Here is a 23,334-nt window from a genome sequence, read left to right as displayed (position 1 = left end):
CTTTTGCCTCTGTAAAATCTCTTTGAAGATCATGCAATGAGTACTCGATGCCAACCCAAATTTATCCAGCACATGGCTGCCTGGGAGCTGGTAACAGTGTGTGGAGTGTGACTTGCCACCACATCATGCTGGCTGTGCTCATCTTCCCCAGCTGAGCCACTGACCCAGCTGCAACGTGGCCAGAGACACCTCTGAGATGGCTGTGCAGACTGCTGGGGTGCTGAGCACTGGCACTGACAAGCTCAGGATCTCTATTTGGGCCTCAGGGCCAAAGTTTTACATGAGCATCAGCTTCTAGCCCAGAAAATAAGTTTGGCAACAGGGTCAGGTTTCCAGCTGAGAAGAATGAATGATCTCACCACCAACTAGACTATTTCCAGAGTGACATTTCCCTAATGGGATGCTCCAGAGTTAAGCTGCTCTAAAGCAGCACTGGTGGCACATGGTACGGCCAGGCTGTTTCTCCGTGTGCCAGCTCAGCTTCATCATTTCCTTTGCTTATCCCCCCCCCCCCCCCCCAACCGTGTGTTAGGGATTTCAGTGCATACACCTGGCTGTATTTGCATTTCCAGCTTTTTTCTGTATTTGCCTCTCTGGGTCCCGATGTCTCCACCAGTTTTCTGAATGCTGGTAATTCCCACTCATTTATTTCCCTTCTAAGATCTGTTTTAAATTCTCTCATATGTTAATTTGTTGCTCATTTGGGATCCAGGCCTAGAGGTTGGGCAACCATGGAGGGAATCTCTGGTCCAGATAATTCTCAGTTTAAACAACCCCTGCAATTCCCTTTGAACAACCTCTTCCCTTCTGGTCCTTTCAGTTTATCCCTTAATTTGTCTTCTTCTTTCTGCCCCTTCCCTTATCTGACCACACCACTTCCTGCACTTTTCATACCTGCTTTTAACTCATCCCAGCTTCCCACCTGCTACTTTTTGGCCCCTCTTCTTCCTCTTCCACAGTGACCTGCTTGCTTTCCTGGTGGCAGAGAGCTTGCCACGTCACCCCAGCCCTGTGCCCAGTAGTCTGGAATGAAGTCCAAGAGGCTCATGTTAGATCTTGCCATGCCTTGGCCAGCAGGCCAAGATGCCTTTCCACTAGAACAGAACTGAACATCCCACACATTTGGAGAGCTCTCCAGAGGTGGTTTGGACCCAGGAGCTTGGACCTTGTTTGCGTGTCTATCCATCTCAGCTGCTCTGCTTGGGCTACCTGGATCAAAGGCTCACTCCTCCTCACTGAGCACTGCAAAGGCAGTTTGCAGGATGCAGTGAATGAAGGATGTGATTAGATCTGCCTCACTTGCCTCCATTGAAGGGAATGTAGTGGCAGTCCATTGCCAATCTAGCTTTTCCCAGTTTTACAGACACATAATTACGCATCTGCTTCAAGAAACCTGGGTTATTATTTGGCACCCCCTACTTTGACGTGACTAGACGTACGAATTGTAAATCTGCTCTGTACATGACGTGCTAGGTGGCAGTCAGGCATGCTTCAGGGCAAGGGATGAGGGGCAGGGGCAGAGCCACGGCCTCGGGGCTGGGCTAGAAAGCCACAGCAAGGACACAAAGTTGAAAATTGCTGCCTATGCGCAGCAGTTTTTATGTGTCAGGCCTGCTTTTACACTTAATGCTCTTAAATGCTTTTGCTCTCTGATAGCCAGAGGCTGGATAGTAGCCTTCTACAGTGAGTGACTGGGAAATGAATAAAATATTTACAAGCACGATTGATGTGAGCTCAGAAGCTGGTGTTCCTGCTTACCTATGACATTTGCCTCTCCTTGCCCACAGTCTTTTGTGGTTCCCCTGGCAAAGAGCCAGGGCTCCGTGACAATGCCCACTGGGCTGGTCTGCAAGTGGCACCCAGCAAGGGAGGTAACTTGCTGCCCAGGAGCATCTCAGTACCCTGAAAATGCACCAGCTACCCCCAAGCCCATATGCTACTGCTTCCCCTTGGGTTTGTCAGCTGCAGGATGAATATCTTTCCCAGAGGATCTCAGCTGATGAAACCCGTCCCCTCTGTGGAGCGGTTGTTTGGGTTGGATATCCCAAAAGTGTGCAGATGGAGATGCAAATGGCAGAGAAACACAGCTGACAGGACTGGAATGACCCACAGGAGCTGCTGTGGGCTCTAATCCCTGCATAGCTACACTGTTGCCACCTCCCCAGGGAGCAGAAGTGCTACGTGCTCTCCAGGACGTAGGGACACCTTGGTTGCGGCGTTGGTATATTCTTAATTGTGCCAAGGGTGGGTTTGACTAATCAAGTCACTACGTGCCTGTTGTCCGGTGCGCGATATTCCAGGGACTTTCCGACCCCAGCGGTGTCACCCACGTGTGTGGAACTGTTACTGACAGTTGCTGACTCATGGGTACAGCCCACCAACAGTCTCCAAAATATCTGGAAACCTCATCCATTTTCAGGAGATGAGGAAAAGAAGGAAACTATGAATTAACTCCCAGTTGGCCCGTGACAATGCAGAGAGGTGCACACGAAGAAACCATGTCTTCTGAAATGCTCCACTGTGTCAGTCCCCTTCCCTTCCCTTCCCTTCCCTTCCCTTCCCTTCCCTTCCCTTCCCTTCCCTTCCCTTCCCTTCCCTTCCCTTCCCTTCCCTTCCCTTCCCTTCCCTTCCCTTCCCTTTCCTTCCCTTCCCTTCCCTTCCCTTCCCTTCCCTTCCCATGAATATAGGGGAAATTGCATGTGAATGGGAAATATGAATGTTGAGTGATTTGGGGAGGCAATTTTGAGTGGGGGGTACAAGTGAAACTTCCTTTTGCTCCTGAATTGGTGGGTGAGAATTGGGAGCAGGGCAGGATGCTCACAGAGAGGGGTGCAGGAGGTGGCCAGGATGCAGGAGGTTGAGCGGAGGGAAGGAGCTTTGGTGCTCTGTGGGAGCTGTTCCAGGCTGGGAACCGCTCTAAAACTGCTGACACAAGCAGGAGGGAGCAGCAGCAGCAGCAGCAGCAGCGTGATCCCCGGCACGGCATCGCACACGGGCCAGCGGGAGGAGGCGTGTGGCCTTGGGACAGCGGAGGTCACAATTTCTCCCTCTCAGGTCAAAACTGGCAAGCCGGCCGGTGACACAGAGCCACACACCTGCCCGCCGGGGAACTTGCGAGCCCCTGGATGGAGCGGCCGGGGATGTGCGCGGTGGCGGGCGCCGTCCTTGGGGCTGGCCGGGGACAAGCAGCCCCCGTCCCCCGCAGCTGCCCCGCTGCCCGCCGGGGATGGGGCTGGTGCAGGGAGCCCCCGCGGCCCGGGCGAGGGCAGGGCGGCTGCCAGCCCAGCCCAGCCCGGGCGCTCGGCAGGGCCGCGCACGTTGCTGACCGCACGTACATGCCCGCAGCCCAGAAGGCCCTGGCAGGGGCCGCGTGTCCCGGGCTCCCAGCCGCCCCTGCCGCGCTCCTTGTCTGCCTGCCAGCCTGTGCCCCACCGGCTTCCTCCCTCCCTCGCTCCGGCTTTCTTTTCGCTTCTTTTTATCCCGCTCGTCCTGTTGCATAAGGAGAGGAGGAGGGCACAGAAAGAGGCGATGCCAGCAGTGAATAGGAGGCAATAGGGGATGAGAGAAGGGTCGGGCATCACTGCTCGGTCTGTTTGGAAAGAGATGGGTGCTCATCCCACCACCACAATCACTTCCAGAGAAGTCACTTCCTTCCCTCCTTCTGCTCTTTGTTTCGCGCCACAAAGGAGAAGCGGACGGTCTCTGTGCCAGGCAGGGAGCGTGTCCCCCGTGGGGGGGGCAGCGTGCTCCCAGCAGCTGCTGTGCCTACCACTGCGTCTTTGTCCCGGCTCCCACTGCCCAAAGCAGAAGGGCTCTGCTGCCAGGTGGGGCTGGCACCCCTGGGCCTCTGCCAACATGGACTAAGTCATAGTTTCCCCTCCATCGCTGTGTCACATCAGGGTCTTGCTGTGACACAGAGGGCTGGGTGGCCTGGCCCAGATTTTGGGGTAGGTGGCTGACCCATCCGGACATTGTACAGAACACAGTGGTGGCTGGTGATGAGGAGCTCTGTGACGGAAACATGGTCAGATGTTAGCCTAAATGCTGGGTCTATATGTTGTCAACTCAAATGGTGGATGGAGGATTAAAAGGGACACGCCAGGACCCTTCTGGACATTAGTAGTGTGAAGGGGGTGCTTAAATTCGTGTTTGTTAGTGTCCCCTATGATATCCAGGACAATGTCCCTCTCCCCACTGTTCCTTCCAATTCCTGTCTCTTCTCCATCTCACACCAAGTTCTTTTCCCCCAGCTTTTCCAGCCTGAGTTCTTTGCACTGAGATCAGGGAAATCTACCCCTGTATTGTTAGGACCTCAGAAATGGCAGACTCTTGGCCATAGTACTCTGCAAAGCCCTCTGATGCATTTTTCTCCATCTTTCCTTTGTAGGTGACCCAGGGCAGAAGGCAACCAAGTGGACTCTGACTCAAGGTTTGAATGGGATCTATGAGTTTTGCTTTCATTAACCTGTGAATCCTGATTACAGCAACTGTCGCTGCCAGGTGTCCCGGAATGGGTGATAATTAGCATAGACTCCATCATTCACAGAAGGCTGATCAATCTCTTTATTATGTTATATCATATCATTATTAAGAAACCCCTTGCTTTTATAGACAGTTATGATATTCCTGGACCTAATTGGTCCTTTAATTAAAACACCATCACCATTGGCTAATTAAGAAATCGCCCTTTGGTAAACAAATTTCCATAACACATTCCATATGTTCACAACAACAGGTGCAGCAGGTTAAGAATTATTTACCATTCTTTTCTCTGCTCTTCTCACAGCCTTTCCCAGAAAGGCTTGGGAAAGTTATGTGTTGCTATCTGTGACCAGAGAGCTGCTGCCACAAGCAACAGCTCAGGATACTCTTACTTTTTTTTCTTTCATTTTTGCCTTCCATTTATTTCCTTTCCAGAAACCGTGTCTTCTTGAGTTCTCTGGCTGGGAACAGTGAACTCATCCCTCACCCAGGCAGGCTCAGATTCTCATGGTCCCTGCCCTAGACTTCCCAATCACCCTACTGTTCACAGTGAGTCTCCCCATTACTGGAAGAAAAGGTCAAGGGTATGATTTTTTTCTTTGCACCCTCTCATGGTGAATATGTCTTTCTGACTGTACCCCATGGCATCACCTTCACTCGCCATGGGAATGTCTGCTCACATCCAACATGCCCACAGATGTCAGGGGGCAACTTGCCTCAGTTAGACCTCATGCCAGCAATACATGTTGTGCCAGCAGCCTCAGTGCACCAGCGGGACTCACTCCATGAGCATGTGCTCCCTGTGCAGCTTGCCCTGGCCACGCTTACAGTGCTGGCCCCCACAGCCAGCCACATGCTGCTGTCACCTCCCCTGGTGCGTGTCTGAAGGAGCTGCTTAGTGACCTTGCCCATTTTATTCCTGACTTGCTTAGAAATCAGAATGCCTGTTTTCCCAGACACGCTGCCTTGTGCTGGCATAGCAGTCTTACACCCAGTCCAGCACTGGTGGGTGCTGTTGGATATAGTTCTGTGTCCGCAGTGTGGAGGTGGATCTCCCTTCCCTCATCCGTGTTTCTCCCTTGGCATTTGTCCCTTGATTTTTTACCCCGAGGATGTTTTTCCTGAGCTCTTTGCTGTTGGTCTGGTAGCAATTCCAATCCCCTCTGCCTGTCTTGCCCGTGGAGATGGTGACCATTGAGGCCACAGGGCTGACTGGATGGTGGATGTCACAGATCACAATGGGCTCCACCTCATTTTCTCCTAAGCCTGAGCCGATCTCTCATTTCAGAGAAGTCTGTCCATTAACTCTCAGGGCTGGAGAGTACAATTATGTGTGCTTGTATAGCTTGAAGCTTTCTAACCAGCCCAAGTAAGTGGTTTTCACCTTTTCATCCAGTCGCTTCCTGTAAGAAAGGACACATCCGTTCTCTTTGAGTACAGATCTCACAAATGAGTACAAACCTCGCACATGCCAGCACTGGCTTTCTTCTGTCCTCGTTCCTGGAGGAGAATCTCCTGGCCTGCACATACCTTTGGCCCTCCAAAATCATATTTGAATGAAGAAAATCTTCTTTCAGCAGAAGGTTTGTGCTTTGCTAACAAAAGGAAATCCCTGAATTTGTTGATGGTCTTGGGAAACTCCTCCAAGTCCTTTTCTCTGGTACTGCAGGGGCAGTGTGGACAGTGCTGATTTCTTTATGAGAGCCCAGCGTGTCTCAAGTCATGCTTGAGGCTGTGGGTCGGTAATGAGGCCAGTCATTTGTTTGGGCTCCTGTGGATAATTCTGTTAGGGCCAAGCACTCTGCCAGTGAGCTTCTTTTAAGGACTGATTTTCTTTTACACAGTCAAGACTCAGACAGCCTATTATTAACCTCAGAGCCTGATGGCTTGCTTTGCATTCCCATTCCAGTCTGTGCTTTCACTGATTCCAACACCCAGCTACTGCACTTCCACGCACCCCTGATGCCTCCCTGCACTTGCTTCGAGCCCTGCCTCACCAGACCACCTTTGCCAATGTTGCACCTCAGTGAAACTTGTTATGTCCTTCACCCATCCATAGAGGAGAGGCCCTGTGAGGACAGTGTTAAGTTTTCAATCACCCTGTCCCAATTACTTGTCCCAGCAATTCCAGGGAGTAGGGAAACATGGCCTTGCTCTTCTAGATGGGCAAAGAGACGTGGCAGCAACAAGTGGAAAGCCAATAGCAGAAAAAAAAAAAACAAACTTGAATGCAAAGCTCCAGGGTGCCAGGCTTAGGTCAGGACAAATTCCACCAATGCTGAAGGAGAACAGTAGGCGCAAGTGTGTATTTTGCCCATACCCAAGCAGCGGTGTCACCACTGACAACAGGAAAGGATGAGGGGCTTTGCAAACAAGGATTCATAATGAGGCTGTGCCTGAGCTCAGACCTCCTGCTTAAAAAGTCCCTGGACGTGTGAGGAAGCAAACAGCAGTGACCATAGCAGGGCAAACCTCAGAGACCACGGGAGGTCTGAGGGTGCCAGGCAGAAGGGCAAGCCTTTGCCAGCATATCTCCGTGGAGAGGTGAAGCAGGCATCCAAAAATAGCCCACCCTGCTGCCAAGAGCAGTGAGCCTTTGATAAACAGTTTAAAAATAACCTCAGTGGGAAAGACATTGCAGCTCCCTCCATCAGAACTGAATTTGTGTCCTGTTTGCACTTCCATGCCCCTGCCAGCTTGCCGTGGAACATGTGGCTCATGTGATGCCTGCTGCCTGCAGATGCTGGCCCTGGCTGGGCTGTGGGCAACCATGAGGGACTGGGAAGATGCTTGGCTATATTTTGCTGCTGCAGAAAGGGTTTGTCCTGGCTGGAAGCAGGAGCAGGGAGGCAGTCTGATGGGGACATGCCTGGTCAGAGCTGCAGGGTGCTTTTTGTGTTGTGGCTTCCCATCCTCCTGTTGACTTGAGGGGATGGCTTGTGTGGGTGTCAGGCAGAGAGGGGAAAGTGCAGGGTCGTCTGCCACAGGAAACTGGAGCTAGATGAGCCAAGGGCCAGCGTGTCCTGGAGAACCCTTTCTAGGGGCAGGGAGTTTTGGGGACCCTCTGCTTTGTGTGCCCTCACCCAGCACTGGGACAGGGAGTAGGGATAGAGAGGAGCCCTCCCTACCACCTCTCCACATCTCCAAGATACGGCTGCAGGCCGTAGCCAGGAGATCACATTGGGATGCAGCCCCATTCCCACCTGGCTGCCCTGGGACAGCAGCACCTCTCTCTAGGGAAATTGGGATTTTGTGGGCTGGTTCTTCAATGGGGGACCTCAAAGCTCTGATCACCTGCCCAGGAAGCCCTGGCACACAGCAGAGCAGCAGGACTCACTGCACTCACGTGCTGCTGGACACCGTGGCCGCGGTGCTGTATGAAGAGACAATGCTTATAACCCACTTAGCCCAAGGCCAGCACACCCTCCTTCCTTTGCGTTTAGGACACAGACCCTGCCCTGCTTCCTGCCCCAGCTCTCTGGCAAGGCCCCCTCCACAGAAGGGCCTGGAAGGAAAAAGATATGTACTGACAGAAAAATCTCCTACTTGGAAAGGTTATTGTATTTCTCTGGTGGGTGGGGAAGAGTGTGATGGAGGTGGGGCAAGGCAGGGGCCGACAATCCTTCTCCAAACGTTGTCACTCTTGTGCAGTGATCCTTGGAGAGCCCTTGCCGTTCTGCTGCCAGCAGGCAGGAGCCAATTAAGGGCAATTAGGGTGGAAGCGGAGAAGGCGCCCCTTTAGCTGCCGCCAGAGCGGCCACTGGGAGCGCTGGCACAGCTCCACTCCGAAAGGTTATTAGAGTTCCCCCCATATTGTCCTTGGAAGAGATGCTTCGGAACCGTCTGCTTGGAGCAGTGAGATGAAAGGGAGACACCCTTTGATGTGTTTGCCCGTTCACGCAGTGCCTCTGTGGGGAATCAGCCCGAGCCCTTCTGCAGCACCTTCCACCACTGTTAATCACCCATAAGGGTGGGTGACCCTGCTATCTGAGGTCTCCCGGGGCGCACGTGGCCTCTGCCCCGCATAGTGAATCCTTTTCCACGAAAAAAAACTCAGCAGGCAAGAGCAGAGAGCAGCAATGAGGAGAGAGGATCTAGGGCAGAGGGCTAGCCCATCTCCATGAGGAGAGGAAGAGAGGCACAGCTGACAATAAGTGGCCTGACTGCTGCCATACCAGCCATGGCTTGGTCCCAGGGCTCTTCCTGGGTGCCGGCATGCTCCACAGCTGGATACTGGTAATTTTAAAGCCTCCTTCTTATCCGCATGTACTGCCATACCACATCAAACCATATGGAATGACAGTGGCTGAGCTTCTAACAACTTTGTTGCCTATTTTGTCCCAACATTTGCAAAATCCCCTTCTTTGGCCATCCCTTCCTCTCCTACAGCTCAGCCAGCTGAGGAACAGCAGAGGCAGAAGGTAGGGCAGCTCTGTGATGTGTCATGAAGACATCTACTAGGCTTGCAGGAGAGATGGTCCTTCCTGTTCCTGCTCTGCAGGCCTGAGTACTCAGTGCCTCTGGGCACCAGTGCCCTGCCAACACGAAGATCCCACCACAGCGCACAGAGTTCCCTAATATGTTGCCCACAGCACCTTTAATCCTTTTCCTCTCTCCATTCTGCTTCTTGGACAGTCACTCCCTAGGGGCCACACCTACCCATCCTTATTTTCTCACGCTTTACTGCTCCCAGTGTCACTGTGCCCATCCTGTGTTGCTCCCTGCATTATTTTCACTGTCAGAGGACTGCAGTGGGGGTGAAGCTGGAAGAAGAAATAGGTGCAGCTTTTACCACTGGGCATGGGCTGTGGTGGGATGGGAGGAAGGTCCATGGCAACTCACCATTTTCACAGCATCTTTATTTTTCCTGCATCCAGGAGCTGCTGCTGGGTGGACTTCAACTTTGTCTTGATGTGGAGGAGAGCAGGAATGCTGTCAATGCCAGTCATCAGTCTTTCTGGTACAGACTCCAGGCATTATTGGTTTGGGCCCCAAAGTTTTTTGCAAAGTAAGTGGCTCTACTGAGGTGACCCTGTGGGCGGGTGCCTTGCTCTGCCCCCCTTCCTCTTTGGCTGGATGGCTCCTTGCATGTCCCAGCCAGCCAAGCCTGCCGTGCAAAGCTGCCGTCTCCAGCCCTGTGCACAGAGCACCGTGTGAACAACAGGCTCTGAGCGTGCTGCATCACAGCCTCCAGTGCAAAGGTGGCCCCAGGGCACTTCCCATGGATTTTCCACCCACAGGTGCCACCACCCTTCCGGAAGGAAGCAGTCAGCCTTGTTTTGAGCAGCTGCCTTGCAAATGCATCCTCTCTAGCACGCAGCTGCCTGACCCAGGACAAAGCAACCTGTGGCCTCAAGGAGTGAAACACAGCGTTGAAAACTGGAAGTGCTGCACACAGAGCAAGTGATGCTCTCCACTAGCTCCTGTGACAACCACATTTCTGCTTATCAGTCTTTGTCAGGAGCAGGAACGATCTCTATAGTTTCTTTTCCTGCCTGGTGCTGCCTTTGCATTTGCTGCGGAGCAGAAATTCAAGGAGATGGATGGAGACCTTGGTCTGCTTTGTGGAAATACTTCTAGTGTTTTCAGGTTAGGTAAAGGTCTTTCACTGAGAAATCCTACCTGCTGACCCCAAAGTCCGTGAGATCCTCTCAGATTTTTTGCCAGCATTCCTCATACTTTTGTGTTGCTTCAAACAGGAAACAATGCTCTTGGAAAAGCTTCTAGCAGCTCCGGAACGGGTCCCTGGAAACTTAGTGAGCTAGCTGCAATGCAGAGCTCAGAAGTGCTCTTTCCACATGTGCTACCTCTTGGAAGCCAAGGAGGGATTCCTAGGGCCAGGAAGAGAGAGTGTATGCCACCATGTGGCAGCAGATTCCCAAGTGTGGCGCTCAGGACAGCTTCAGGCGGGCCCAGCTCATAGCTCAGGCTGGAGGAGGCCTGGCCCTCGTAGGCAGAACTTCAGCAAGGAGTTATGACCTTCTGTGCATGGACAGGGAGGTGCTGTACAGGCACTCTGTACCATCTCCAAAGGCACCAGCCACCCCCTCCGTGAAGGTAAGATTTATTCTGCAATTGAGCAGCCCTGGAATTTACCATGGAAGACAATATTCATCTGAGAATTGTGTTCCAGCACCAAAGACCCATTATTCACAGTGACAGCCTGCAGAGCTGAAAATAAACAAAGAACAAAGTTAAATCAAGTAACTTTGGACAGAAACCACCCTGCCTCGAGGCAGAAGACAACTTCTAAGCAAGAGAGACAACTTCTGAGGAAGAAACTCTTTTGGAAGCACATTATCCCACTGATGCAAAGCTTCTTGCTTTTCTCTCAGAAGCAACCAAAAACCGACCTGCCAGACAACTTAGGGCGAGATAGAGGCTTAATTTGATCCAGGCTGTTCTTATCTCCTATATATTCACTGTAAAAAAAAAAAAAAAAAAAAAAAAAAAAGTTTATCATCTTTCTGGCAATGAAGAGAGCCGTAAATATCTGAAGTTAATATGAAAAGCCCCTGCATTGTTTGTAGCCTGAATTTATGCTGCAATGAGGCCTCTGAGTTGTCATTCATATCAACAGGCTCTTAACTCTTAACTCAGCAATGGCCACTCAGGCCTTAGCTTCCCTCACTATTGCATGCTGCCTGAGGATCTGTTTATCCCCTAGGCTCTGTACTGCCCTCTTAGACAGCAAAATGCCTATTTCTGCCTCCTCAACAGCTCTTCCAGGGTGTTGCACAGTAACTGCTATCCTGTGTTCTATAAATACAGCCCTGTCAGCTTTAAACACATTTTAGTATAGAGAGGAATAGCATGGGGACTACTACCTAGTTGGGTTACTTGGGTATTTCATTCTCTTAAGTGCCACATTGTAATTTGAAGGTGGGAATGAAGCTGTTGACAAGTCTGAGGTCTTTTGCTCTAGAGGAGCAGGTAGTGCAAAAGGTCCTGTTCCCAAAAAACTTGGAGTAAACTTGTCCTGAGCATCTGGATCCATGGAAGCTATTGCTATATCAAGGTTTATTTGATTTGGTTTCTGGGCCCTGATCACGCCAGGTGTTTTCCAAAATCTCCTATTCTTTGCTTTTCAGAGGAAATGTGTCTAAGAGGCTAGACCATGCTGGCAGACCTCCAAGGCCTTGTGCTGATTTGCTCTGGTGGAGACTCCAACCTGTTGTTGCTGTCTGGGAAAACCAGATCCGTGTGTCCTTGAGAAGAGCACATAGAAGATCAGAGTGGGGACTGGTGAAAAATGGACCAGATCTGCCCCTTCTGCTTCCCTCTATGCTTGTGCAGGGTAGAGCAAAGAATCGACTCAGGAGGCAGGGTGGGCCTGTGCAAATGAGATGCAGCACAGAGGAGGAGGAGGCAGAGGACGAGGAGGAAGGATATGGGATCTTCAGTATCAGGATGGAAATGTGGAACCTCAACTTTCAAAGGTCATCCAGTTGGGCTCACACTGCGTCTCACACTGGCTGGAGAAACAGGTCTTCATACACAGCAACAAACACTCAAACAAATCAAGAAGCATTTAAAAATATTGTCCTGCCTGCCTGCTCCAGATGAGTTTTGTAGTGAATCTGGACATGTCTTTTTCCTGGAGTCCTGTGGTCCCATTATGCTGCCCACGAGCTGCATGGGATCAGGGCTTGGCACCATGGGTCACCAGAGACAGTCACCTTAATCAGCTTAAACCACAGCTTGACTCAGGCCTCAAACTGTGCCACCCATCCCAAGGGAAGGTCTCTGAAACAGAGAGTGACCACCCTGAAAATTCCTCCTGTGGTCACTTTTGTAAAGTCCTGCTCAGCTCAGAGAGGGATGGGGAAAGAAGTTAGTGGCATTCTGTCTCTAAAAAGCAGAATGTTTCTTCTGTGATTCATTTTGTCTGGGGATTTGGCCTGTTTTGCTAATTTGTGGGAAGCCAGTTCAGCAGAATTGGTAACCATTTGTTTGCTGATGCCACCTTTGGGATGGAAGGTTGTTGCCTTCCACCTGGGAGACGTGGAGGATACTATTACCAACACAGATTGGGGCACAGCATCATTTCCTCCACAATGTCCTTGGAGATGTGCAGAGTTGGGCCTCTTGTGTCTCTGGGGCTAGTCTGGCCAATTTTTTATTTCTTTCTTTGAAAGGGCAATAAACACCTTTGGACCGCCCCATGGAGGACTGAGTTGTAGCACATTGTCCTCAGTTTGCCTTCTGCTCCCACTGCCTGTTGTCTTTGCTCCTTTGTGGCATGTGTGAGGATGGATATGTCTGTCCCAAAAAATTGTCTGCAGTCATTTTGCAGTCCCTTTGACATCTGACAGACCACTTGTGGCCCACAGACCACAGGCTGAGAAACACTGTGTGGGGTGATGTCTACTGAGTTGCCTCCCAGAACTCAGGTTCTTTCAAACACATAAAAAGAAGCAGTTTCAGTCCCGGAAAAGACATTGTCTTGGGCAGACAAGCATGGGGGAGGCAAGGGCAAGGACACTCCAACCACCCAGCTGGTCCTCTAGCCCAGGGACCTGACTCTCCCAGAGTTACTGTCTGAGCAGTCCAGGTGAAGATTTAGGGGGTCCCACTTGCAGCTGTGCTGTGATGTGAGATGAGGATGCTGGCAAAGGGCAGGCAGGTAGGGAGGCACAGTGTGTGTGGGTCTGTGGTGGGAGGGAGCAGAGGGGGAGGAGGGAGCTCCGCCAGCCCCACCACACTCCAGCAATCAAAGCCCAGCCTCTGTAATTAATACTATTTAGCTCAGGTTAGTAGCAGAGGAAAATGTCTCTTGTCAGCCTGGCTTTGCCTACTGGCCCTGATTTAGCAACATGAAAGCATTTTTTCTGATTAACTGTTCACTGAAGGAGATAAAAGAGATGACCATGAAATGTTTTCTTTAATGTGATGAATGTAAAGGGACTGGTAGAGCTGGAAAGGGTGAGAGGAGAGAAGAGAGAATGCTCCAACAGCAGATGGGGCTGGGGTGGGAAAAGGGTGTAGGGCAGAGCTGGGGGGCTGGGATGGAGGGGGCTGTGAGGCAGGGGCAGAACTGGGGGGTGTTCAGGACTAGGCTGGCAGGGGCCCTAGGATTGGGAATGAGTGGATAACTAGGACGGAGGCAGTAGTAACTGAAACATTTCTGAAAAGAGAGCTGTGGTAGCAACTGTAATTGTTACAGATGTATATACAGATAGATATGTGTATATGCATGAGGTTTTTTAAGGCTTTTATGAAGTTGCAATCTGAATGCCAAATTTCACTGCTTGTCTCTACTACTAAGCTAAAAAAATGTTGGTAGCTAGGAGACAAAGTGAAGTAGTAAAGCTCGATTTCTAACATGATGTGGTTAGGATATTTTGGGGAACAGTGATGCTGCTCCTACTTTGTAAAACCATAGCAGGGGGTTGAAAAGCTATATTTAAAAGCTAAACACAGTTCCCTACCATCCTTTAAAAGAGATTTCACTGTCATGTAGTCCAAGCTGGCCTTCGATGGCTTTTAATGTGCTTTTTAACTATGTGCTGTTGACAGCTTACATTTTAAACTTTTCTCAAGATGGACAATGAAGTTGGTCTGACCCACTCAAGATTAGTTTCTGGTTTCTGTGTGTTGGGTGGGAATAGGGTGGGTACTTGCCAGAATGAATAAATACTAATTTGGAAGAGAGAGGGAGAAAATACAAAGAGCATCCCCAGTCAAGTTAGTTCTTGCAGAAAAAGATTTTGCCCTGAAGTTTTTATGTATTTCAGGATAGAAAGGGAGAGTGTGTAAAATATGATGATTTCAACTGAGAGGTTCTTATTGAAAGGTAATTGTGCACAAGGCAGAGAATGAAAATCCTTATAGATAAGTACCCAGTCCCAAAAACTGATGTGTCTTGTGCAAGCTGAAGGTGCTAAAGGGGATGTAACTTTACAGGCAAGCCAGCAGTCATTATCTCCCCAGGATGTGCAGTGAGGGGCTCAGACATGCACAAAGGCATCGGCTGTGTTCAACATTAGGTTGGCTGGTCCGTAAGCAGATCGGATGTCCTCACACCAAGCTCCCCTTTTGAGTCAGCTCAGCTTCTCTCCCAGAGGTCACAGGAGACACAGGAAAGGTCCCTGAGCAGGCAATGGAAACACTGAAAGGGAGGTGAGGCTTGAATGCAGATAAGAGGAGTGAAAACTAATTGATCTGAAAAAGCACTGTCATTGTGGGGTATAAAATAATGACTGGGAAGTCCCTTTTATTTACTGAGAGGCAATAATAGCAGAGGGCAGATGATAACACTGAAAGGGTGACATTTTCGGGCTCTTTAATCTAGGAGAAAGAGGCATAACAAGCAACAGGGGTTGCAGTTTCAAGCCTGGCAAATGTAAATAAGAAATGAGACATGTTGCACAGGGAGTGCTGGCACACATTGAAACAGAGTATGTGTGGAGGTTGTGTGGGGCTCACCATCTCTTAATGGCTTGGTGTCCAGACAGGCTGATTTTCTGGGAGATAAAAACAAGTTACTGAGCTCAATTGCAGTGATGGCTGAAATTCAGTGGTGGAGCATTAGTCAGGCTAAGAATTCCTGCCTTTTCTTCATTCAGACGGACACTTGACTGAAAAATACCATACTCACCCAAGCACCTCTCCCACAGGGACTGTCCCAGAGTGGTGGTGAGTACAGTCACCTTCTTAAGGGGCTGTGATGTTTGCATGGCCAAGAAAAGAGTGCATGCCTTTATTGCCTGGGGGAAAGTGGGATTAGTCTGTGTGGAAGCAGCTGCAGGCAGTGGTCTTTGAGTGGAAGCCTGAGGCCAGGAGGAGTGAATGGCCAGGAGGAGGTATTGTCTGCAGGAACATGCCCACTGCCACACACATGGAGCTGGGACAGCCACTCTGAGATGGGCGATCCCTCTGACAGCTGTACTGACAGCCTGCCTTCCTGGGAAGACAAAATGCTTGAGCCTCTGCACCCCATATGTGCTCCCACCAGCTTGTGCCAGGTCTGGTCAGAGACACCATCCCCACTCCCTGGGAAGCCTTTCTGTGAAGGCTCTGCAAACATTTCAGGACAATCCTCTGCATCCTTTCTTTCCCCAGCTCAGAAATGTTTCCAAGGCTCATCCATTGCATCCAAGTGCGTGTTTCCCTCAGACCTTTCAGGATCCCCTCCTGTTGCGTGCCCCTAGGGCAGAGCCCTCCATGTGCTCCCTTGTCTAGCCATGCCTCTGTTCCCAAAATCTCTACTTCTGTGAAAATCTCTATTTCTGTAGGTTCAGGGGGTAATGTGCTGTGACCCATCCTGCTAATCTGCAAGCAGCTGCCCAGGCTGCCAGCACATCCCAAGGTTTTGGGGTAAGGGAAGTCCATGCCAAAAGCCCTACCTTGCCTCTGGCATGCAGAGTGGGTCAAGTAGTGCACAGGAAGTAAAAAAACACCTGCCAGTGATGACTAAATAAAAATGTTTTCCCAGAAAGTGGCAAATGTCTCAGCCTGGAGTCCATCATTGTAAATAATTTTTGTTGTAAAAGCAAACAAACAAATTGGTGGAAGTCTCCCGGCAGCAGGTGCTGGCTCCATGTGAAATCCAGCCTCACAGCCCATGGTTCACAGTTGTCTGTTTATTCTAGCTGCTATTTATAGCTGGTCAAACCTTTCCATCCTTCTTCATGTTTCCTACTTGCTCTATCTTACTAATTAATGTATTTACTGTCAGTATTTTAATAAAACAAACAAAAAAATAATGAAAAATATTGCCTGTGGCCAGGGTGCTGCTGGTTTGAGGTGTTTGAGAGGACACAGGCCAGCTGGGGAAGCCTGTGCTGTAATGGATGTTGGAGAAAGGCTGAGATGGGAAAAGAGGTAGTGTACATCTAAAGCATGGCACTGACCTCAAGTATGATAGGGCTAGGTCTGTCTTCCTGGTGTGAACCACAGTATTTTCACTGGCTTTTTCTGCACCACCCATCATTTTGTGCCAGCTGTGGTCCCTGGTCCCAGCTAGGGCAGCCCCTGTTCCAGCTGTGGGCCCCTGGCTTGAAGGCATGACGATGTGGGGAAATGATCATTGTGTGGGTCCAAGGGGAAGCTGTTTAACAAAGAGACTGGCTGGCTGTGGTTATGGAGAAGTTTGGCTGGGACACGGATGTTGCAGACGATTGCAGGCTGGTGGCTGTGGCTGCTTGGTGAAGGTAGACAGTGACTCCACAGCTGAAACCACTCTGGAAACCTGACAGAGGAGCATCCTGAAATCTTCGGGATAGGTGACACCAGCCAACATGGAATAATGAATTGAACAAGAAGCGAACAAAAAACCACGTGCCACTGAGCCTCACTTCATCATCCACTCTTTTGCACGTGTCCTTTGTACTGCTGCTACACGAGCCATGACTGCAGCCACCTCGCTGTGTCAGCTTCACATTTTTCTCCTGTAGGCTTGTATTTCCTTACTTACATGCAAGTTTAAGCACTGCTTTATAGCCTCAAGCAGACACCAATCATGTGCTTCTTGCTTATTTAAATTCATTTTACCTGCCAACACAGCACAAGATTCTGTATAATATGGCTATAACTGAGCTCCTGCTTTGTGAGTTGGTGTTTTGGTCTGTGTCATGAACTACGTAGGTCTCATTGGCCTTAAAATTCAAAAAATGATCACCCATGCTGACACTGTCTTTCTGAAAAGGACAGTTTCTTTCATTTCATGTTGGGTCATTTAGGCAGTAGCTCTAAACCTGACACTTCTCTTTCTTGAGTTGTGCATGATAAACACTTCTGGATTTTTGAACAAGTGGGATTTGCACCCCTTTGTGGAAGGAGTGTGGTTCACCTGGTTGTTGCATGAGTGGATATTTTCTCATGTAGAGAAGATGATATTGCAGAAGAAGAAGGTCCACAGATTCAGCAGAAGACAGGTCCACAGCCTAAAATATCTCTGATCCCCTAAGATATCTCTGTTCTCCCTCAGAATCTCCATGTCTGGAGAGTGGGGAGAGCCTTGCTGTGAGATGATGAAAGTGGTGCATGCCTCTGCTCCCAGGAAAAAAAAAACCCAGGCAGCTAAGTGGATTAGGTATAAAGTGTGGATAGAAAAAGCTCAGGTAATTTTTCTTTTTTAAGCAGTTGCCTACCCAGGATGCAAATTCTGAACCATCTAAAAAGGCCAGCTGTGATCACAAATGTTTATAAAAATAAGTTATGGGATGTGTTTTGTTAATCTTAGGATGTCTTCACTAAATTAATTTATTACATATTTTTACACTGGATAATTTTCAGGCTTTTTTTTTTTTTTTTTTTAAACAGGGCTGCTAATAGGATGGGACTGAATTGTTAGCAGTCTCAGGCACTGTCCAATGATTCACCAAAGCATTTCACTTGTACTACAGCTGATATTTGTGTGACATTCAGCGTGCCAGACTGGAACATTCAATATTTGGGACTTGTATTCCTCCCAGACAGAAAGGCGCTTAGGAGAGGCTTCAGTCTACCTCTGGGCTCCTTTCTTTAACAAAAATCTGATTAAGTTAATTATGTTTTGTGGGAAAAAGAAGAATAGAAAAAACATCATATGAGATGTTGGTGAAAAGAAATAGAAAAAGCTTTCTGAGCAAAAGGCTTGAAACAATGGATTCATGCCATCTTAGCTGTTTTACCTTTCCTACTGGCTGAGCTGTGATTTACATTTCTGTTGATGAAACAGTGATCCTGATGTGAAACAGCTCTGCAAATAACCAGAGCAAAATCTATGCATCCCTTCTCAATATTCCAGCTCAATATTTTAGTGGAATGAAAAACTGAAGAAAAAGATGTTTTTAATTGATATTTTCTTTGGAAACTGGGCAATGGGGCTATTTCATCAGAATTGCCTTGGCAGATATAGTAGAGCACAGTGTGGATGCTCCAGGAGGGTAGGCTCTTTCTGCAGAACACCACCCCACATTCCATCTTTCTCACCTAAGCAATTTTTGTAATGCCAAATGCCTTTTCTGACAAGATTTACAGGGGTCTTAAAGAATCTTATCAAAGATCAGATTGGATAAAGGTCTAATGGCCCTTCCTCCATCCGGTACAGAAGGGAGTTAACAGCATAACAATGCGAGAATGTTTAGCAGTTTGTGCAATTGCACAAATGTTTATTTTATTCCTAGAAATAGGAATCAAAAAGGGCTTTATGAGTCTGACAGATTGCCCCATTCTACACTGTCAGTTACTCATTTCAATTCCAGCTGCAACATGTTTGATGTGCCTGTGAACCCAAATCAAAGCAGTGAACATCTTCCTAAATATTTCTGTAACAAAACCTACTCAATAGACTAAATTATCTACAGAAGGAGTCCTACAGGAAGCACCTGCACTTTGGTATTTAGTTCAGCACTGTGTTATCTAATGCTGCTGACCTGTTCTGTGATCTTGAAAAAAAAAAGCTTTTTTATTTGTTTCCTCTCAGATCCCATCACTCTTTTGTCTCCTTACATGCTGAGTGCTTCATGGCAGATTCTGTCTCATCCCCTTTGTTTGTGGGAGGCTCTGTGTGGCTCAGTCAAAGCATAGAGAGTGCTTGTCACCTGGACAGAACAGTGGAGAGGTCTGTCTGATTAGCCCCCTTGTCTGTTGTGGCACAAGACCATTTTATGGTGTTGTAAAAGTTGATGATGTGAGCGAAGAGATCAGACCTCACCTTGGGATGCTGCTGCAGTTCCTGGTTGCTGGCACAGTAATGCAGAAATGCAGAAGAATTTCCTGCTGATGGCCTGAACTAGAGGCAATATAAAGCAGCTTGAAGGAAGATTTGTTTAATTCCAGCTTCAGAGACCCAGGAGGTATTTTTATCGAAAGAGGAGCACCAGCATGGTCCCCTGTAAAGGTGCAGGTGCTGCTCTGAGGCATGAGCTCCATCCAGTAAGCAAAGTTAAACCTATGGAGAGCAGCAGAGTTAAGGAAGCCTAGCTTATAATGGCTGCACTGCAGTGCTGGAACTCCCCATGCTTCCCATACTTACTCTTACAATACCCTCCAGTCCCCTTCAAATCCTCTCCCAGGCTGTGTAGCAGGCAGCAAAGGCTTGGACACCAGACTCATCAGGGACCCTTTGATGCCTGATGGGGAGCCTATCAGGGGTGCCACCCCCATCCGTGTGCCTGCAGCACATCAGCAGAGCACTTTCCAACCACAAGGACTACTCTGAGGAGACGATGTCTTGGGCTGACACATCTTGCACTGAAGGCAAGCAGTTCATCAGAAGAGAGAGGAGGGAGTTTCGTACCTCAAGTTTCAAGATATTCAGAGCTGTAAATGAAAGAAGAGCATATGAAAAAGAAAGACAGTTTTCTGTAGCTTGGATCAGTCTGAGCTGTTAAGACTCCAGTTTGTACAACACTTCAGTCCTGGAGTATTTAGGCTTTTTATGTAACCTGGCTTTGGGCTGTTCTTTGCATGGGGCTTCTTACAGTTGCCGGACCGAAAACGTGGTGGCATGTAGTATTCCTCTGAAAGTTTAATGGGGATAAAAACCATATGAAGGTAATGAGATAAAAATCTCATGACATCTGTTTGCACTTTTAAAAATTGCACAAAAACTGAAAGCATGCAAATAAGCTCAGCATTTGATGAGTGGAGAGCAGTCTTCTCTCTGCTTGTGTGTCAGCCTGGAGCTGCTAATGACTAGACAGGCTGTAACTGCAGCTAAGAGAAAGCCACAAGAAAACAGCACTTGACTAATAAAGCAGAATGCCAGCTTTCCATATTGCTGGAGTCCCCAGACAGGTGAGGTATGACAGTCTTGAGCAGTCCTGAGAACTGCTGATTCCACCAAGCTGGCTCAACACAAAGCCCACAGTGACTCTGGAGCAATCTTTTGCCTCTCTTTCAAACTACTCTGATACTATCTAACCCTCTTCCTACACCCTGAAGGTCCAGGTGCTATTCCAGGCTGTCACTACGACACCCAGGCCATCCCCAGACTTGTAGCTGGTGGAATCAGGCAATCAAAAGCAGAATGCTTCAGGTTTCTCTACAGGTGCTGCAGACGTTAAAGCATGGGAGGTCATGGCAGGTGTAGGAGCCAAAGCCTGAAACTGTGCTTGCAGCACCAGAGAAAAAAAGAAAGAAGACCACTGGAAATACACACATGGAATGAATCCCTCTTGCCAGTCTATGTCCAACAGTGGCCAGCACCAGGTTTCCTAGAAGAGATGTCAGGGCTTGGAGGGCCCAAGTGTGGAGTAAGCATATTTCTGCTCTTCATTCTCTGTCATGGGTGTACCTGCCAGCTAAGCAGTTCAGTCAATGAGCAGCCAAAGCCAGGTCCTGGAGCAGGATAACTCATACTCCTTCTGACAAGTGGTCATTATTTGCAGTATTTCTGAGCCTTGCTGACTGTCTTCAAAATTGTAGAAGTTGGCCTGATGGTACAGAGATAACTGAAGTCAGACATTCCCCTGCTCCCTGAGAGGGAAACTCCCTAGGCCAACTCTCAGAAGCCAGTAACAAGAATGAGAAGAAAAATTGCATAACTTATTGTTATTTGCAATGGCCCTGTGCCTTCTAGCTACCCAGGCCCTTTCTGAGTACTGCTGAGTTTATGGCTGGTGTTAAAATATGTGTATTCCACTGGAATTCCCCATTCTTTAACTTTTTTCCTCCATCACTTTTGTGCTTATGAGGGAAAAAGGCAGGTGTTCCCAGCTGTCCCTTTTGAGACCACTGGCACACTCATATTGATGACTCCCTTTCTCCTTCCTGAGGCAATGTTCATCCTGGAATGCTCAGGGTCTTGCCACTATCACTGTGTTATCTCCCATAGGGGTGGGTAATAAGACCTGTGGCTCATAGCAGCCTTTTACAAAGGTGTTGGGACCTCAGCAGTGGTTACATGAATCATGGTTACAATGCCAGCCTCCTCCCTGAGCATTGCTGCATATCACCTGGAGCCCCCTAAAGTCCATGCATCAGACAAGAGCTCCAGGGTACCATTACTTGTTTTCATCACTCTGACTTTCTCTTCTAAAGGGGATCCCTCTTCACTGAACCACTGAGGAGTGACTCCCCAAGCTTTGTCAAGTCCTTTCTTATCCAGGAGGCATTTGCATTGCTTTTATTTCATTATGCATCTTCCTTACCTCATTACACATCCTTCTTGTATTATTGTACATCTTCCTTTCTAGATCATTAAAGCAGTCAGGACATGGCAGTGAAGAAGGGCTGACCAGTGAGGGAGCCTTGCCAGGGAGGAATATGGAATGAAGGATGAGTATTATCAGGTTTGGGTGCAAGCACGTCAAGCTCCGGGATCAGGGAAATTCAGTATTGTATAATGTAAGGGATCTCAAGATGCTAAAAAGACAGACTTGCCACCAAATGCAACAGTGCAGATTTGTAGAAAAGCCTGGATGATGAGTGGTCAGAAATCCCAACAACCCCACACAGTTCCACTTGATAGATCTACCAGCCTCTGCCTTTGACTTCAGGGATTTACGAAGGGAATTTGAAAAACACACACTATATCCCATTAATTCTTGCTGAAAAGCTCTTCTTGAGTTAGTTGAGTCTTCTGCTTAGGTCAGTCTAGCAAAAAAAAAAAAAACTCCTCCTGACTTGAGGACCTAAGGTAGCAGCTCTTGGGTTCTGTATCAGGACATTATCCATGGGAAGGGAGAGCCTAAGACAGGCTCTGTTAGAGCCCAGTACCAAGAAAATGGATGATAAAATGAGGGGACAGTCATCACATGGATAGAGAGCTGATGGAGCCTCACTCCAAGATATCTGTTAAAGTCAGCTGCATTTAAGCACGTTCTTTGAAGTAAGTGCAAGCAGTTCTCTGAGTAAGAACTCAGAAGCAAAACTGGGCAAGGTTTGGTGGTACAAATGTGACTGCAGTCAGAAAATACTCTATTTTCCTTGAGATACAAACTCAGTAACCTCTGTGGGATACAGCAGATGGGAACAACACTGGAAATCAGAGCAAGAATTGCACAACAAACTGTGATAGAAACCAGGCTTGACTCCCAGCCAATGTAAATTTTAAGTAAGTGCTATACTGGATCAGATCAAAAGTCCACCTAGTTCATTCTCCAAGCTTGGACAGCAACTGAAGTATAAAAACTGGGCATTGACAGAGGGATCTTTTCCCTTCTGCATTCTTTTAGCACCTGACAGCTTGCACTGCAGACATACCAGAGATGGAGCTTTGGCTAGACCACTGTATTTGACCAGGAGAGGCTTCATATCATCTGTTGTGATGTCTGAGCCCTGAGATGGTTGTTTTCCACAATATCCTGCAGCAATGAGTTCCATGGGGTGGTTATATCCCATATGAAAGGGGATAACTGTGGGTAGGAGGCCAAATGAATGCTGCCTGAACCATTACCCGCCCCCACCCCTTTCTCAACATACACAGAATTAAAAACTATGAACCTTTCAATCACAGCTTATGAAGAAATCCTGCTGTACAACTCAGAAGAAATGGGAAAGTCCGAGTTTGAAATGGGTTGTTGGTAATTCCACATGAGTAACTTCTTCATGGGAATTTTGCTAACTAATTTTAATTGTGATGCTGCAAAAATGTTGTGCAAATAATGTTGCTGTGATACATGTGTTGCAAGTTATTACCAAGCCATAAAGAAGCTGGGAAAGAAGAAACTGAAACACAAAATGCTCTGTGACGCCAGAACACCTTCTGGTGAGTATCAGTTTGCAAACCGCAATGTAAGTTTATGCCCACAATTTAATTGACCTCCTGAAAGCAAAGGTAAACAGGAATAGAAGGGCAGGCGTCTGCGGTTCTCTCTTTCCTCCAGAGAAATTCATTCTCCATCAAGCTCTGCCCTATTACACTGGCATTTTCTCAGCCCCTGAGCAGTAGAAAACAATAGCTAAAAAATAACTCTTCAC

General features: G+C 48.4%; 1 long non-coding RNA gene across 5 annotated transcripts in view; it reads left to right on the top strand.

Annotated features, from left to right (window-relative positions):
• Nucleotides 1-21,958, top strand: part of LOC119699636 — a 42,739-nt gene extending 20,781 nt beyond the window's left edge. For 2 of the 5 annotated variants that reach the window (XR_005256484.1, XR_005256486.1), the window contains exons 3-4: nucleotides 4,388-4,429; nucleotides 9,360-10,923. This is a non-coding gene — a long non-coding RNA (uncharacterized LOC119699636). Of the gene's footprint in view, nucleotides 1-4,387; nucleotides 4,430-9,359; nucleotides 10,924-11,573 lie in introns of those variants that run through there. The other 3 variants (XR_005256485.1, XR_005256488.1, XR_005256487.1) reach the window with 3 other exon arrangements.
• Nucleotides 21,959-23,334: the final 1,376 nt, after the last annotated feature.

Source organism: Motacilla alba, chromosome 3 (assembly GCF_015832195.1).
Source record: "Motacilla alba alba isolate MOTALB_02 chromosome 3, Motacilla_alba_V1.0_pri, whole genome shotgun sequence".
In the NCBI taxonomy this organism is placed as follows: Eukaryota; Metazoa; Chordata; class Aves; order Passeriformes; family Motacillidae; genus Motacilla; species Motacilla alba.
Note: the sequence above shows the minus strand (reverse complement) of the source record. Positions and strands in the feature narration are given on the sequence as shown.